Source organism: Micromys minutus, assembly GCF_963924665.1.
Source record: "Micromys minutus genome assembly, chromosome: 5".
Lineage (NCBI taxonomy): Eukaryota > Metazoa > Chordata > Mammalia > Rodentia > Muridae > Micromys > Micromys minutus.
The window spans coordinates 54,762,956-54,771,942 of record NC_137974.1 but is presented as its reverse complement, the minus strand read 5'-3'; positions in this window follow the sequence as shown (position 1 = coordinate 54,771,942).

Here is an 8,987-nt window from a genome sequence, read left to right as displayed (position 1 = left end):
GATGTTTAGGTATTACCATGCCTTGTTCAGTCCTCAGCATGAGAGCATTTCAGAAGTCCAATCTTCAGCATGAGAGCATTTCAGAAAACTATTATAATGAAGTGGGCATGGGCCTTCAGGTGCTTATGGAATTTGCAACCATCAGTTTACTCAGATTATATGCATTACCGGGTACCATTTACAGGAACCCAAGGGCTGTGCGTTCAGCTTTTGCAGGTGGCACTGAGTAAACCATTGGATTGTGTGAATCACGGTAAGCCAAGCAGCTACTGGTTACTTAGCTTACCCTGAGTGCAGTCTATTTAATAATTCACAGCATTTATCTTCTGTAGAAATAAAGAAAACAGAAGGTACATACTGTGGAAGCGCTTTTGACAGACTGACTTCCATTACAACTGGTTAAATGCAGTTTAGCAAGCGTAAATCTTACTGCTGCTTGGTGTCTTTCAGTTGTGAACACTTGACAGCGAGCTCAGATGGTTCACGGATGAAGCAGAAGTGAAATGATTTCCATAAATCTTATGCTTTGGACTTTGGCTCCTGATGATGCTTTCTCTGACTGGTGACATGAACTATGCCAGTCTCTCCCGGTGCTCAGTAGCAGCAGCTCGAAGCCACCCATAGCACCTCCAGGATAAACAACTGATACTCTACAGGAGACTCTGGCATAAGCTATGGTGATCTGTAGTGACAATTTTGGAAGTTTGGTTTCTTTTTTAAAACCCAGGAATCCCAGGTGAGGGGCTGCGGGGCTGCTTTGGACTGTCCACAGCAGCTGACTATGATTTGCCTCCTGCTCTAGCAGAGTCCAGGGTTTGCCAGCTGAAGATACTTTCTACAGTTGTGTAATGGTTGAAATTCTAGGAACTTTTCAGAGGGTATAGAAATGCTAGATAGGTGGGGTGGGTGGCTATTGGTTGTTTAGGGAGGTTGGTTGCAGTCTGTTAGTAGGTCTGTTAGTACCATGGTCAAAGAAGAAACAAAAGGAAAAAAGTTATGGTCAGGGATTTTCCTAATTCCTTTTCTCTCTCTAGTTTCTCTCCTATCTAATGTCAGGGGGTAAAACCAGGGGATGATGGGTGGGAAAAAGAAGAACCTATGAAGAAAGAAAGACTGGCTACATTATCAGCATCTAGTGGATTAGATGTGTTTTGACTTACATCTTCAGGCCTGGGTGATTTATCAGAATATAACCACGTTGAAAATGTAAGCACATTGTTAAGTAATATGCAGTGAAACTAAGAGATCATTGAAATTAATTTTTAAAATAATTTACAAACATAAGTCAAGATTATAAAGCTTTTGCCAGGAGGGTTTTTAGCCTTCATGATTTTATTGTCACCAGTACCGTACGGATTGGTACAGAGAAGCCATTAATGTTGCATGAATATATTAGCCAATCAATACTTGGGGGGGGGTCACTGAGGAATATTTGCTATGGCCTAGCATGGCCTTAATAGGTCTTTACTAAAGAGGTGCTTTGTGTGAACTCTGGCCTTCAACTGTATAATTGAATATGCACTTGGCTCAGGTTAGAATTTAAAATAGGACCGGTTACTAGGTGGTGAGAAGTCACTTAAGCCTACAGGGTTGCGCCTCCTCTGCTTCTCAGGTGGCATCTTTAATTGGGCAAATCTATTGCAAAGTACTTGCCTAATCATCAGCCACAGCAAGCCTACTGTGGAAATCTGTATGAGTGAGAACAGTCTATTTGTGGTGTTGGTCTCCAACAACAATCGTTCCAGAACGATCAGGAGGACTTCTAGCTCACCAAGACTGATCTGCAGTGAATATAAATCTATTTCCTAGAAAAGGTGATTTTTACTTCATCCTTTCAGCCAATTAGCACAGACAGTAAAGATGCTTGACTAAGTCATCAAAAAGTAGGATGGAAGGGACAGGCCTTACCTTTAAGGAATGAAAAAAAATCTAACTAATTGAAGATAAAATGCAATGGGTGAGAGTTTATCTTGGCAAAGACTGTCAAAAGACACATGACTTAAATCTGAGAGTGTGATTTCTAAGAGGAAAAAACTGGGGTGGTTGATGGCAGCACATGCTATCAAGATTGACCTTCTGAATTCAGTCCCCAGACACCTATATGGTGGGAGGAGAAAAGGAACTCTTAAATGTTGTCCTGTGGGAATTGGAGAGATGGCTCAGTGGTTGAGAGCACTGATTGCTCTTCCAGAGGTCCTGAGTTCAATTCCCAGCATCAACATGGTGGCTCACAACCATCTGTAATGGGATCTGATGCCCTCTTCTGGTGTGTCTGAAGACAGCTACAGTGTACTCAAATATGTAAAGTAAATGATTATTAAAAAGAGCAATAAACAATAAAAGTTGTCCTGTGACTTCTCACACATGACTTGTGATTTGTATCTTCACAATCAATCAATCAATCAATCAATCAATGGAAACAAAGTTTAAGAGAAAACCAGGAGTAATCTAAGAATTTTTTCTCCCAAATCAATTTTTTCATTGTTGTACAGGTCCAATCCAATGCAGCAAGATAAGAAAATTGGGTTTGGAGAGATGGCTCAGTCATTAAGAGCACACGTTGCTATTGGAGAGGACCTGATTTCAGTTCCCAGCACCCACGTTGAGTAGCTCACAACTGGCTATAACTCCAGTCCCACAGAATCTAACACCCTTGTTTTCCCTTCTCAGATACCGTTGCATGCACGTGTGCACATGTGAGTGTATGTACAGTCACACATGCATGCACTCACACACCCTTAAAATAAATCTTTAAAAGATTTTCCAACGTGCTTTTAAGATACACAAAATATAAAACTTGTTGAATGTGGATGGAAAACCATTTTTAAAATACATCGAATGATCAAAGAGGGTTGTTTTGAGAAAGCAGATCCTGTGGTGCCCAGAAATTTGACCTTTGTTTTCTTCCTGTGCTTAGGGCAGCCTGAGATTTTACCAAACATATGCATTACAGTGCTGTGCTGCGAGTTAACATTTCTCAGTTAATCAGCATAATCACAAAATAGCATTGGGCAAGCCAGAGACAAGCAAGGGGGACGGGCAGGTCTGAAGAGGGTGGGGGTGGAGTTGAAGTTTGAAGAGCAGGAAGTCCTGAGTAAAATGGAAAACATTGCAAGCCACCTGTGACAGCTCCGCCGCCATGGTGACAGGCTGTTGTGTGCTCACTCAAGTTGGGTGTGCCTGTGTTTGAATCCTCAGAAGAAAGTGTGCACCAAGAAGTTCTGTTTAGCACTGAAGCAGGAAACCATATAAGCTTGTTTACATCTTCCCCTACCGTTTTATTTTTAAACATCCAAATAGACGAAAAATTAGGAGAAACTAGAATCGAATACTGTTTATGTTTCATCTCATTTGCCAGTCATTAATTTTGTGAAGTTTTTTAAAACATATTTTTCTATGAACCATTTAAAAGATTCTGGGAGTGTAATTCGTGGTGGAGCGCTTGCCTGGAATGCCGGGTACAAACTCAGTACCAGGAAAGAAGAAACAGTAATGGGCACTTTGTCACCTCATTCCTAAAATGTTCATGTATGCCTTTAAGACTGTGGTGGTAACTCTTCAGTTTATATAGCCTAAGAGGCCAGCCCTGGAATAAACACTTTGGTTCATTTAGCCCATCAAACCTTGCAGCAATTATTTGAGGGCAGTTGGGTTAATGCCCATCTTGCTGATGAAGACCATGCTGAGATTCTCAGCTCTGATTGGTTCCAGCTTCTCAAAAAAAAGACAGGTATAATTGCAGGAGAAGATTCAGGGAGCAACAGGAAGTTGCCACTAAACTTCAAACAGGGAGCAATCATAGTTGACACTGTACAGAAATGTTTCCCAGAAGGAGGTAGCCTTGAGCTGGCCCGCAGACACAGACGTCTCCTAAGTCAGGCTTTGTGTTCTAATCATGGACACTTACATATTGTTTCCCTTTTCATATGCAAGAGTAAAGCAGTGTATGAACATTTACTCATACAGCTACAGTGGCAAACTCTTCGATAGAGGTAGTTATATATTTATTTTTCTAAAAGCACTAAGTATTTTCCTGGTAGAAAACAGTAGTGGACTGAATTTTTTTCCTGTGTGTAGCTGTAGAGAGACTGTGTAAGTCAGAGGAACCCACACGGTGAGTCTATTTATAGCATAACTTTTATGTGTGCAGAGACATCACCCAGAATGAAGACTACTGAAAATGCAGATACAATGGGAGTGGAGCTATGCCACAGTGCCCTGCTTTTTGTGTTCTTCAAGGCAACAGTTTGGAGTTGATCTCTGAAAGTCTGTGAGTCAGAAGTGTGGAATGAAAAACTATGTTTTGTACATTATTAATGCTTTACTGACAAGGGGACACTGGCTAGTTGGTTTTTAATGAGGTGGTGAGTTACTACGTCACCTGCAGACTCCTAACTGCCTTCTTGTGAAGGGAACATGAGCAATGTGGTTGCCAGTATTTCCTCAGTTAAGCACCAAGTTTCACTAAAGTATTAGTGCTAATCTCATTTGTACCGAGGAGGAAACTCTAGGGAGCTAGAGTTACGATAACTTAGAACAGGTTAACAACATCCTCAGCTGGTAGGAGATAAGGTTAGCTTGCCTCACTCCAGGTCAGAATACACATGAAAACACACCAGGTAGTTATTTATATTGCGACTTTTCTGGGGGATTTAAAATTTTTGTCATGACAAAAAGGTCAACGAAATATTTAATTGACCACAGAGGGTGAATTTTGTCTTGTAATTTGTACATTCTGGTGTAATTTAGAAATTTCTAAATTTTTATTTTATTCTTTCATATATTTCTTATCCCCGTTCCTGAGTTTCTTGAGTTGAATCTAACTGTTTAGGTTCTCAGGAATTTTTTAGATCTGGATGTCTACATATGTGTTTTATATGATCTGTATGTGTGTGTTTGTTACATATGATCTGTATATGCATATATACATACATATGTGTGTATACATGTAATATCATATGTACACATGTTACATATCATCTGAATGTGGAGGTTAGAGGATAACTTAGCAGAGTTGGTTGGTTCTCTCTTCTGTGTGGGTCCAGAGATTGATATCACGTTACCAAACTTGGCTGAAAGCCCCCAGACCCTCAGCCATCTTGCCAACTTTGATCAGGGTATTTAAATTCTCCAGTTTGCTGGTCACTAGTGAGCTCAGCTATGGTTCCAACATCAGACTTGTGAGCGTAGATCATCCACAAGTCCCTCTGTAATTTTGCCAACCAACCTTGTCTTGCCAGTCAGCATACCCAAGTGCACACTCAGCCAGGGAAAGAATGAGCTTAGTCTTTCAGTGGACCCAGCCTTTAAACTGCTGCTAGAGAACAAAAGCTGTCAAAAATGATTGTAATGAATATGTGTGCTGTGATGTATGCATGCATTCAGGTTCATATCTGTATGCACGTATGTGGGTAAGGGACAGAGGTCAGTCAGAGTCCTTCTCAATCACTTTCCTCCTTGTTTTAGATCTACTAAGTGTGTGTGTGTGTGTGTGTGTGTGTGTGTGTGTGTGTGTGTGTGTGTGTGTGAATGTGTATGTGTATGTGGGGGGGCAGGTTCATGCAAGATCCCTTTGAACTGCACTTAAAGGCATTTGTGGGACTTACTCATTATGTGGGTGCTGGAATCGAACTCCTGCTTCACGATGGGTCACCAAGCACTATTAGCTGCTGAGCCATCTCTAATCCCTCTACTGGGGTGGGGGTGTCTCTCACTGAGCTTAGAGATCAACTATTTTTCTAAGCTGGATGGCTAACGAGCCCTCAAGTCTTCTTGCGTCTGCTCTCCAGTGCTAAGACTACAGACACACACCACCATATCAGCTTCTTACCTGGTTCCTCATTCTTATGTGGAAAACACTCTTGAACAAGCCCTAGCTTCTAAGGACAAGGCTTTTTTATGTTATCATAAGTGGCTTATCCTAAGTTGCATACAAGGCCATGTGAAAGCTGACATGGAGTGCAAACTGTCATGTATACCTCATTCTGCCAGGATGCAGGACCTCTCAACCGCTGGGAATGCTATCCAATGGCCCTAAGCTCTCCTGAGCTGAGGGAACCACCATATGCATGTGTCCTCAGACCAGGCACCTAATAGTAGGCCAATGGGGGCTTTTAGGGCTGGGCCTCTTGCTTGTTCCAGTGTGGGCTAAGACTTCAGGGCCAGCCCAGCTCTTGAGCCCCACACAGGGCTGTCTGCATACTCTGCATTAGAGCTGAAGCACTCTCTGACTAGCCCTCTTCTCTCCTCTTCTTTGTCACAGCCATGGTCCCCAAGAGCACTTGTCAAACACATTTATACATCTCTATCCAAAAGTCAAGTTCCCAGTCAATCCACATGACTGACCAAAGATGAGAATTCACTAGATTTTTTTTTTTTTTTTACAGAATATTGTAGAACACAGAATAGGGATCTTCAGTGATCGATTTTGTGGACACGTGTCTTTGTTGGATGACTTTGCAGTGGGATTTTTCCAACTGACTTTGATATTCTTTCCAGGGGTCATTACCCTCCACCTTGCCATTTCAGTTTTGTTTTCTTTCTTTCTTTCTTTTTAATGCTAAATGCTTGTTTGATGTAAGATCCAAGGCTGAACTTCCATAGTAGGCTATGGTTTTGGACGTGATTTATAACCATTTGGCCCTTGGGTTCCTTCCGTTTGATCTTAGAGGTTGATTAATCTTTCTGGAAAGGCTTCCAGGAATCGGTAGTACTGTGCTGCACTTTGCCAGAGCAGAATTATTCAGAATTCATGTGCTCGCCTTCCTCTGATGGTTGTTACCCTTGCAACGTCAAACAGGGCAGCACTTGGAGAAAAAACACTGAAGGGCAAAGAAATCATATACATGGGCCTACCACTTCCTTCACATGAACGGAAGAGGAGTGTGGTCCTGGCACACTGGTAGTATACCCCAAGGCTAGGGAAGCAGACTCCTGGAGAAAACTAAGCCTTCTCCTCATCCTCCATAGTCTTTGTAACCTATGGCTTTCAGTCTGTCGGTGGTGACCTTCAACTGCTGTAGGTACTTCTGTCCTGTTAAGTCTCTATTCTAGACATGACCGCAGATGCACAGCCACATTGAAAATAAGAAAGAGCCTTACATCTGGATTGTGAAATTCAGTGTGTGTTATATTTAAAATGCCACAATAATTGAGTGGCCAGTGTTACAGTAAATATTATTTGGGGTTTTCTACCCCACCTTGGATCATTTGGTTCCCAAATAAAAGACACAAAACCTTTAGATTTATGATAAGCCCTAAAGCACCGGAGCTGGGCAGATAGCAGCCCTCTGTTTTATTTTGTTACTTCCCTGTCAAAAAGCAATTCCCCGAGGTAGCACTTGCCGTGTTCTGCCCAGGCCACTCCTGTTCCAACAGGCTGGTCCTCAGGGCCATCCACCCATGATCCACTGAGCCCATGGTGACTTCTCCCTTCTCCTCCCACGTTCTTTCTCTCTCCTCGTGGTCCCTACACAAGCCCCCAAGCCCAGGAAACTTTGCTCTGTCCCCTCTCTCCTGCCCAGCCCATGCTGTAGAGATCTTTATTAACCAACTAGGGAGAACTTAGGAGGCCAGGTTTATACAGAAGAAAAGCTGATATATATATGAGGCTCTCCTTGTCTTGGAACAAGCAGATCTTAGGGCACACAATTTAGCATTTGAATATACAGCAGTACCCGACCAACCCGTTATAGGCCAATCTTCTTTGTAAACAGATTCAAACCGTGGCTCTGCCACTGGTTAGACGTTCAGCCTTAGAAAAGTTATTTCACCTTTGTGTGGCTTAATTCCCTTATCTGTACAGTGAGGATGAGAACAAGAGTGTTTAATTCACAGAGTTGTCATGGGGACTAGATGTGTTCATGTATCTAGTATTTAAACATTAAACACTCTCTACTTTGCATAATTACTAAAAGTCCATGGAAAGGGCAAAATAATAAAGCTAGAAGAAGCTCTGATTTGGAAACGGGGCCATACAGCTACCTCTAACAACAAACTGAGAATCAGGAAACAGCGGAAGACTGAGGCCTGGGCTGCACGACAATTTCCTGTCTCAGAATATCAAGACAAGTCATGTCCTTAGTAATAACAGATCAAGAAATGGCCATTGTGAAAACATTTGGAAAAGCAATGGAACAGCATGAGTGCTGTGAGTCAGCTCTCCTGTGCTGTCCCTCTCTGTGACTGAGTATCAGTCAGGTCACTGACTGGAGCAAAGGGATGTCGGCTGAAAGGCCACACTGAGGAGTAACAAGTAGGACTTTAAATGCTACGAAGTCCAGCATCCAAAACATACGCATTTTCACGTCCTCCAGCAAGGCAAAGCCACAGTAATTTCACTGTTTGTCAAGATACTTGTGTATCCAAACTTCTTTTTTTTTTAAGTTTTATCATTACATTTATTAATTAAATACGGGGAAGGGTGTTCTTGCTACAGTATACATGGAGAGGTCAGAGAAAAGTCTGAAGGAACTGGATCTCTCCTTCTACCACCAGAGATTAAACTCAGGTCTTCAGACATTCATATTATAATAATATATTTTTGTTTTTTTTCACTTAATAAAATTATTTATATTTATTACTTTAATGTCATATTTTTCTCTCTTACAACTTTATTTTAAAAAAAGAGGGATACATATACAGATTTTTAAAGGTATTTTGGCATAACACTATATAAATATTTTTTGTCAGTACATAATTCTTTTGGAGGTTTGATAGCAAGCATTGAAATCCCACTAGTTACCATAAGCATGAAGTACACGTAGGACAGACATAACATGGAAACAGTTTTTTTGGTAAGTATAGATTAAGCATAATGATCTTTGAATACCAAAAATTGCCACAAGGCTATTATCTTAGCTCTTGGATTATTAGTGATTTAAGATCCAGGTGTACCACAATCTGAGAAGGTGCTATACATTTGTTTCCCTAAAAAGGACTGAGGATTTCTTTCTTTCTTTCTTTCTTTTTCTTTTTTTTTTTTTTTT